The sequence below is a fragment of the Harmonia axyridis genome, chromosome X, assembly GCF_914767665.1.
Source record: "Harmonia axyridis chromosome X, icHarAxyr1.1, whole genome shotgun sequence".
Lineage (NCBI taxonomy): Eukaryota > Metazoa > Arthropoda > Insecta > Coleoptera > Coccinellidae > Harmonia > Harmonia axyridis.
The window spans coordinates 31,708,084-31,718,083 of record NC_059508.1 but is presented as its reverse complement, the minus strand read 5'-3'; the positions used below and the strand labels follow the sequence as shown (position 1 = coordinate 31,718,083).

The following is a 10,000-nucleotide window of genomic DNA, read 5'->3' as shown; positions in this document are numbered from 1 at the left end:
CACGATTTAGCAAACTTTTCCCGATCGATCCGACCCACCGAGGCCGTCTCGACCGTCCGCTGCGCCTACTAGGGCCGATTTCTTCGGACTCCGATCAGAAAATATACCGATGCATGTCGTTAACACCTAGTCCGCCTCGTCCGATCTATCTAAACAGTCTCGACGCACCCAACACTCTTTCAAAGTCGGATTACTCGGACTCAATCTGAAAATGGACCGATGCATGACGTCAACACTTAGCCCGCCTCGTCTGATCGATCTAAGCCATCTCGACCCACCCAACACGCCTTCCAAGTCGGATCACTCGGACTTCGATCTGAAAATCTCCGGACTCATTTTTATGAATATCCCCAGTCAGTAAGAACGTTATTTCGCCAATATATACCAACAATAAACCATATTCCAATAGCTGAACCAAAAATATAATTCCCGATCCAAACGTTCTGCATCGCCCAACGCGACCACCTTCCCTATATATGTCAGGAGAGCACAGGGTTCCCCTCCAGACAACACTTACGCTCTATCCCCGACTCTCGGTCGATCGATAGGCCAGGTCAGCGGTGTCTGTTTCGGCCGAAGCTCGGACTTTGGTCAAAATGTTCCGATACAAAATTTGAACCAAGATAGATACAGATATGATTCCTTCTTAAATATACGTTGATTATCGAACAGAATATGGTAAATATTTTGCGATGACCGAGGATTTCATGAATTTTTTTTTTTTTCGAAAAAATTTTCTGTTATCGGAATTTCCTCAAATTTCATTTGGTTGCCTACTAATGCATATTAAAAACGATAATCAACAATCAGAATCATTATTTATCATTTATTTCAATTTTTATAATGAAAAACGTTCACGTCCTTTCGCGCCTCTCGATCGTCGTTTACGTGATGCATCGGTCAGCCCTAGTTTACGTGGTGCATCGGTAAGATCGAGTTCACGTTCTGCATCGGTAAGATCCAGTTCACGTGGTGCATCGGTAAGATCGAGATTACGTGGTGCATCGGTAAGATCGAGTTTACGTGGTGCATCGGTAAGATCCAATTCACGTTCTGCATCGGTAAGATCCAGTTCACGTGGTGCATCGGTGAGATCGAGTTTACGTTCTGCATCGGTGTGATCTAGTTTACGTTGTGCATCGGTAAGATCGAGATTACGTGAAGCATCGGTATGATCGAGTTTACGTTCTGCATCGGTCTGGACTTAGAGATATATTTTCGACGTGAAAATGTTCCGATACAACTTTTGAACCAGGATAGTTAGAGAGATGATTTTTTCTGGGATGTACGTTGATTGGGGAATGGATTGTGGAAAATAACTTGCCATGACCGAGGTGTTCTCGAATTTTTTTTTTTTTTCGAAAAATATTTTCTGATTTTGGATTTTACTCAAATTTGATTTCGTTGCCTTCTAATGTGTTCTAAAAGAGTAAATCAGTAATCAGAATCGAAAAATATTTTTCGGATTTTTTTTTTTTTGAAAAAAAATTTTCTGATTTTGGAATTTCCTCAAATTTGATTTGGTTGCCTTCTAATGTGTTTTTAAAGCGTAAATCAGTAATCAGAATCAATATTCATTGTCGACTTTAATTTTTATAAGGAAAAATGTTCACGTCCTTAAACGCCTCCCCATCATTAGCCCGAGTCCAAGTCGATGTCAGTCCCGAGCGGACGGTGTCAGATACTACCTATCGCCCCGGTCTGGACTTGGCGAGGTATTTCGACGTGAAATGTTCCGATACAACTTTTGAACCAGGATAGTTAGAGAGATGATTTCTTCTATGTTGTACGTTGATTGTGGAATGGATTGTGGGAAATAACTTGCCATGACCCAGGTGTTCTTGAATTTTTTTTTTTTTCGAAAAAAATTTTCTGATCTTGAAATTTCCTCAAATCTGATTGCGTTGCCTTCTAATGTGTTCTAAAAGAGTAAATCAGTAATCAGAATCAATATTCATTGTCGACTTTAATTTTTATAAGGAAAAATGTTCACGTCCTTAAACGCCTCTCCATCGTTACCCCGACTCCAAGACGATGTTAGACCGGAGCGGACGGTGTCAGATGCGACCGATCTCCCCGGTCTGGACTTAGCGAGATATTCCGACGTGAAATGTTCCGATACAAAAATTTAACTGTGATAGTTAGAGAGATGGTTCCTTTTGTGATGTACGTTGATTGTGTAATAGAATATGGAAATAAACTTGAGATGACCGAGGTCTTCTGGGATTTTTTTTTTTTTTCGAAAAATATTTTTCGATTTCGGAAATCCCTCAAATTTCATTGAGATATGTCCTAATGTGTTCTTAAAGCTTAAATCAACAATCAGAATTAATATCCAAAAGTTATTTCATTTTTTATGAGGAAAAACGTTCACGTCCTTTCCGCTCCCAAAAAGTGAGATATCATAGAAAATATCGCAATATATGTTGTTTACGGCCATACCACGCTGAAATTGCCAGTTCTCGTCAGAACACTGAAGCCAAGCAGCGTCGGGCGCGGTTAGTACTTGGATGGGTGACCGCTTGGGAACACCGCGTGCTGTAAGCTTTTTTTTTACGTTCTGCATCGGTCTGCCGAGATAACGTGGTGCATCGGTATGATCGAGTTTACGTTCTGCATCGGTAAGATCGAGATTACGTGATGCATCGGTAAGATTGAGATTACGTGGTGCATCGGTAAGATCGAGATTACGTGGTGCATCGGTAAGATCGAGTTTACGTGGTGCATCGGTAAGATCCAATTCACGTTCTGCATCGGTAAGATCCAGTTCACGTGGTGCATCGGTGAGATTGAGATTACGTGGTGCATCGGTAAGATCGAGTTTACGTGGTGCATCGGTAAGATCCAATTCACGTTCTGCATCGGTAAGATCCAGTTCACGTGGTGCATCGGTAAGATTGAGATTACGTGGTGCATCGGTAAGATCGAGTTTACGTGGTGCATCGGTAAGATCCAATTCACGTTCTGCATCGGTAAGATCCAGTTCACGTGGTGCATCGGTAAGATTGAGATTACGTGGTGCATCGGTAAGATCGAGTTTACGTGGTGCATCGGTAAGATCCAATTCACGTTCTGCATCGGTAAGATCCAGTTCACGTGGTGCATCGGTAAGATGGAGATTACGTGGTGCATCGGTAAGATCGAGATTACGTGGTGCATCGGTAAGATCTACTTTACGTTCTGCATCGGTCTGCCCTTGTTTACGTGGTGCATCGGTAAGATCGAGATTACGTGAAGCATCGGTATGATCGAGTTTACGTTCTGCATCGGTCTGCCCGATATTACGTGGTGCATCGGTTCAGCCCTAGTTTACGTTGTGCATCGGTCTGGACTTAGAGATATATTTTCGACGTGAAAATGTTCCGATACAACTTTTGAACCAGGATAGTTAGAGAGATGATTTTTTCTGTGATGTACGTCGATTGGGGAATGGATTGTGGAAAATAACTTGCCATGACCGAGGTGTCCTCGAATTTTTTTTTTTTTCGAAAAAAATTTTCTGATTGTGGAATTTTCTCAAATTTGATTTGGTTGCCTCCTAATGTGTTCTAAAAGAGTAAATCAGTAATAGGAATCGAAAAATATTTTTCGGATTTTTTTTTTTTTCGAAAAAAATTTTCTGATCGTGGAATTTCCTCAAATTCGATTTGGTTGCCTTCTAATGTGTTTTTAAAGCGTAAATCAGTAATCAGAATCAATATTCATTGTCGACTTTAATTTTTATAAGGAAAAATGTTCACGTCCTTAAACGCCTCCCCATCATCAGCCCGAGTCCAAGTCGATGTCAGTCCCGAGCGGACGGTGTCAGATACTACCTATCGCCGAGGTCTGGACTTGGCGAGATATTACGACGTGAAATGTTCCGATACAACTTTTGAACCAGGATAGTTAGAGAGATGATTTCTTCTATGTTGTACGTTGATTGTGGAATGAAATACGGAAAATAACTCGCCATGACCGAGGTGATTACGATTTTTTTTTTTTTTTCGAAAAAAATTTTCTGATCGTGGAATTTTCTCAAATTTGATTTGGTTGCCTCCTTATATGTTCTAATAGCGATAATCAACAATCAGAATCAAAATCCATGATCGGGTTTGATTTTTATAAGGAAAAATGTTCACGTCCTTTTTTTCAACCCCGACTCATTGACGATGTTAGAACCGAGCCGGCGGTGTCAGATACGACCGATCGCCCCGGTCCCGATCGTCATTTACGTTGTGCATCGGTCTGCCCGAGATTACGTGGTGCATCGGTATGATCGAGTTTACGTGGTGCATCGGTAAGATCCAATTCACGTTCTGCATCGGTAAGATCCAGTTCACGTGGTGCATCGGTAAGATTGAGATTACGTGGTGCATCGGTAAGATCGAGTTTACGTGGTGCATCGGTAAGATCCAATTCACGTTCTGCATCGGTAAGATCCAGTTCACGTGGTGCATCGGTAAGATGGAGATTACGTGGTGCATCGGTAAGATCGAGTTTACGTGGTGCATCGGTAAGATCTACTTTACGTTCTGCATCGGTCTGCCCTTGTTTACGTGGTGCATCGGTAAGATCGAGATTACGTGAAGCATCGGTATGATCGAGTTTACGTTCTGCATCGGTCTGCCCGATATTACGTGGTGCATCGGTTCAGCCCTAGTTTACGTTGTGCATCGGTCTGGACTTAGAGATATATTTTCGACGTGAAAATGTTCCGATACAACTTTTGAACCAGGATAGTTAGAGAGATGATTTTTTCTGTGATGTACGTCGATTGGGGAATGGATTGTGGAAAATAACTTGCCATGACCGAGGTGTCCTCGAATTTTTTTTTTTTTCGAAAAAAATTTTCTGATTGTGGAATTTTCTCAAATTTGATTTGGTTGCCTCCTAATGTGTTCTAAAAGAGTAAATCAGTAATAGGAATCGAAAAATATTTTTCGGATTTTTTTTTTTTTCGAAAAAAATTTTCTGATCGTGGAATTTCCTCAAATTCGATTTGGTTGCCTTCTAATGTGTTTTTAAAGCGTAAATCAGTAATCAGAATCAATATTCATTGTCGACTTTAATTTTTATAAGGAAAAATGTTCACGTCCTTAAACGCCTCCCCATCATCAGCCCGAGTCCAAGTCGATGTCAGTCCCGAGCGGACGGTGTCAGATACTACCTATCGCCGAGGTCTGGACTTGGCGAGATATTACGACGTGAAATGTTCCGATACAACTTTTGAACCAGGATAGTTAGAGAGATGATTTCTTCTATGTTGTACGTTGATTGTGGAATGAAATACGGAAAATAACTCGCCATGACCGAGGTGATTACGATTTTTTTTTTTTTTTCGAAAAAAATTTTCTGATCGTGGAATTTTCTCAAATTTGATTTGGTTGCCTCCTTATATGTTCTAATAGCGATAATCAACAATCAGAATCAAAATCCATGATCGGGTTTGATTTTTATAAGGAAAAATGTTCACGTCCTTTTTTTCAACCCCGACTCATTGACGATGTTAGAACCGAGCCGGCGGTGTCAGATACGACCGATCGCCCCGGTCCCGATCGTCATTCACGTTGTGCATCGGTCTGCCCGAGATTACGTGGTGCATCGGTATGATCGAGTTTACGTGGTGCATCGGTAAGATCCAATTCACGTTCTGCATCGGTAAGATCCAGTTCACGTGGTGCATCGGTAAGATGGAGATTACGTGGTGCATCGGTAAGATCGAGATTACGTGGTGCATCGGTAAGATCTACTTTACGTTCTGCATCGGTCTGCCCTTGTTTACGTGGTGCATCGGTAAGATCGAGATTACGTGAAGCATCGGTATGATCGAGTTTACGTTCTGCATCGGTCTGCCCGATATTACGTGGTGCATCGGTTCAGCCCTAGTTTACGTTGTGCATCGGTCTGGACTTAGAGATATATTTTCGACGTGAAAATGTTCCGATACAACTTTTGAACCAGGATAGTTAGAGAGATGATTTTTTCTGTGATGTACGTCGATTGGGGAATGGATTGTGGAAAATAACTTGCCATGACCGAGGTGTCCTCGAATTTTTTTTTTTTTCGAAAAAAATTTTCTGATTGTGGAATTTTCTCAAATTTGATTTGGTTGCCTCCTAATGTGTTCTAAAAGAGTAAATCAGTAATAGGAATCGAAAAATATTTTTCGGATTTTTTTTTTTTTCGAAAAAAATTTTCTGATCGTGGAATATCCTCAAATTCGATTTGGTTGCCTTCTAATGTGTTTTTAAAGCGTAAATCAGTAATCAGAATCAATATTCATTGTCGACTTTAATTTTTATAAGGAAAAATGTTCACGTCCTTAAACGCCTCCCCATCATCAGCCCGAGTCCAAGTCGATGTCAGTCCCGAGCGGACGGTGTCAGATACTACCTATCGCCGAGGTCTGGACTTGGCGAGATATTACGACGTGAAATGTTCCGATACAACTTTTGAACCAGGATAGTTAGAGAGATGATTTCTTCTATGTTGTACGTTGATTGTGGAATGAAATACGGAAAATAACTCGCCATGACCGAGGTGATTACGATTTTTTTTTTTTTTTCGAAAAAAATTTTCTGATCGTGGAATTTTCTCAAATTTGATTTGGTTGCCTCCTTATATGTTCTAATAGCGATAATCAACAATCAGAATCAAAATCCATGATCGGGTTTGATTTTTATAAGGAAAAATGTTCACGTCCTTTTTTTCAACCCCGACTCATTGACGATGTTAGAACCGAGCCGGCGGTGTCAGATACGACCGATCGCCCCGGTCCCGATCGTCATTCACGTTGTGCATCGGTCTGCCCGAGATTACGTGGTGCATCGGTATGATCGAGTTTACGTGGTGCATCGGTAAGATCCAATTCACGTTCTGCATCGGTAAGATCCAGTTCACGTGGTGCATCGGTAAGATGGAGATTACGTGGTGCATCGGTAAGATCGAGATTACGGGGTGCATCGGTAAGATCTACTTTACGTTCTGCATCGGTCTGCCCTTGTTTACGTGGTGCATCGGTAAGATCGAGATTACGTGAAGCATCGGTATGATCGAGTTTACGTTCTGCATCGGTCTGCCCGATATTACGTGGTGCATCGGTTCAGCCCTAGTTTACGTTGTGCATCGGTCTGGACTTAGAGATATATTTTCGACGTGAAAATGTTCCGATACAACTTTTGAACCAGGATAGTTAGAGAGATGATTTTTTCTGTGATGTACGTCGATTGGGGAATGGATTGTGGAAAATAACTTGCCATGACCGAGGTGTCCTCGAATTTTTTTTTTTTTCGAAAAAAATTTTCTGATTGTGGAATTTTCTCAAATTTGATTTGGTTGCCTCCTAATGTGTTCTAAAAGAGTAAATCAGTAATAGGAATCGAAAAATATTTTTCGGATTTTTTTTTTTTTCGAAAAAAATTTTCTGATCGTGGAATTTCCTCAAATTCGATTTGGTTGCCTTCTAATGTGTTTTTAAAGCGTAAATCAGTAATCAGAATCAATATTCATTGTCGACTTTAATTTTTATAAGGAAAAATGTTCACGTCCTTAAACGCCTCCCCATCATCAGCCCGAGTCCAAGTCGATGTCAGTCCCGAGCGGACGGTGTCAGATACTACCTATCGCCGAGGTCTGGACTTGGCGAGATATTACGACGTGAAATGTTCCGATACAACTTTTGAACCAGGATAGTTAGAGAGATGATTTCTTCTATGTTGTACGTTGATTGTGGAATGAAATACGGAAAATAACTCGCCATGACCGAGGTGATTACGATTTTTTTTTTTTTTCGAAAAAAATTTTCTGATCGTGGAATTTTCTCAAATTTGATTTGGTTGCCTCCTTATATGTTCTAATAGCGATAATCAACAATCAGAATCAAAATCCATGATCGGGTTTGATTTTTATAAGGAAAAATGTTCACGTCCTTTTTTTCAACCCCGACTCATTGACGATGTTAGAACCGAGCCGGCGGTGTCAGATACGACCGATCGCCCCGGTCCCGATCGTCATTTACGTTGTGCATCGGTCTGCCCGAGATTACGTGGTGCATCGGTCTGGACTTAGAGATATATTTTCGACGTGAAAATGTTCCGATACAACTTTTGAACCAGGATAGTTAGAGAGATGATTTTTTCTGTGATGTACGTCGATTGGGGAATGGATTGTGGAAAATAACTTGCCATGACCGAGGTGTCCTCGAATTTTTTTTTTTTTTTCGAAAAAAATTTTCTGATCGTGGAATTTTCTCAAATTTGATTTGGTTGCCTCCTAATGTGTTCTAATAGCGATAATCAACAATCAGAATCAAAATCCATGGTCGGGTTTGGTTTTTATAAGGAATAATGTTCACGTCCTTTTTTTCAACCCCGACTCATTGACGATGTTAGAACCGAGCCGGCGGTGTCAGATACGACCGATCGCCCCGGTCCCGATCGTCATTTACGTTGTGCATCGGTCTGCCCGAGATTACGTGGTGCATCGGTCTGGACTTAGAGATATATTTTCGACGTGAAAATGTTCCGATACAACTTTTGAACCAGGATAGTTAGAGAGATGATTTTTTCTGGGATGTACGTTGATTGGGGAATGGATTGTGGGAAATAACTTGCCATGACCGAGGTGTTCTCGAATTTTTTTTTTTTTTTCGAAAAAAATTTTCTGATCGTGGAATTTTCTCAAATTTGATTTGGTTGCCTCCTAATGTGTTCTAATAGCGATAATCAACAATCAGAATCAAAATCCATGGTCGGGTTTGGTTTTTATAAGGAATAATGTTCACGTCCTTTTTCGCCTATGTTCTTTTTCGACGTGAAATGTTCCGATACAACTTTTGAACCAGGATAGTTAGAGAGATGATTTTTTCTGGGATGTATGTTGATTGACGTACGAAACTTGGAAAAAAATAGAAAAGACCGAGGTACTCTAGAAAAAAAAATTTATTGAAAATATTTTTTTGATTTCGGAATTAATTCGAAATTCATTCAGATGTCTTCTATCAATATCGCGAAAGAAAAATCAATAATCAGAATCGATATTCATCTAAGATTATTTCCTTCTGGATTGTGTTAACATTCGGTACGATCTTGTCTACGTGATGCATCGGTTTGTTTCTCGGCTCTTGTGAGCAAGTTGGACACTCGAGACGGCCTCCATCGATCGGATTAGGCGGGCTTTAATGTTAACGTGCTGCATCGGTGTGATCTTGTTTACGTCATGCATCGGTATAGCTTTAAATCGCGCCGTAAAGTCGTTCACGTCATGCATCGGTATCTTAAATCGCGCCGTAAAGTCGTTCACGTCATGCATCGGTATCTTAAATCGCGCCGTAAAGTCGTTCACGTCATGCATCGGTATCTTAAATCGAGCCGAAAAGTCGGCTCACGTCATGCATCGGTATGGCTTTAAATCGCGCCCTAGGGTCGTTCACGTCATGCATCGGTGGCACAAAAAAAAGACGCCGATGCATGACGGGAGCCGACTTTTCGGCGCGATTTAAGATACCGATGCATGACGTGAACGACTTTACGGCGCGATTTAAGATACCGATGCATGACGTGAACCGACTTTTCGGCATGAAGTCAGCTAAAATTATCGTGTGCATCTTGGGTCGGTCCACGTACCGTAGATCAGAGAGGGACGACGTACATACATCGGATACATTTGTATCCAACAAGTTACGATCGTCGTCTGATCCAGCGGTAATCGGACCTACTCTCGTGAATTTATTTTGCCCCTTGAATAATTTTGTACCGATGCACGACGTGAAGTCGACTTTTCGGCATGGTTTAAGCTAAAATTATCGTGTGCATCTTGGGTAGGCCCACTTACTACAGATCTGAGACGGACGACGTACATACATCGGATACATTCGTATCCAACAAGTTACAATCGTCGTCTGATCCAGCGGTAATCGGACCTACTCTCGTGAATTTATTTTGCCCCTTGAATAACTTTGTACCGATGCACGACGTGAAGTCGACTTTCCGGCATGGTTTAAGCTAAAATTATCGTGTGC

At 41.2% G+C, this 10,000-nt stretch overlaps 1 non-coding gene across 1 annotated transcript; it reads left to right on the top strand.

The window, feature by feature from the left end:
* Nucleotides 1-2,428: 2,428 nt before the first annotated feature.
* LOC123687072 lies at nt 2,429-2,547 on the top strand. The gene has a single exon (XR_006748818.1). It is a non-coding gene; the product is annotated as a 5S ribosomal RNA (ribosomal RNA).
* The last annotated feature ends 7,453 nt before the right edge of the window (nt 2,548-10,000 follow it).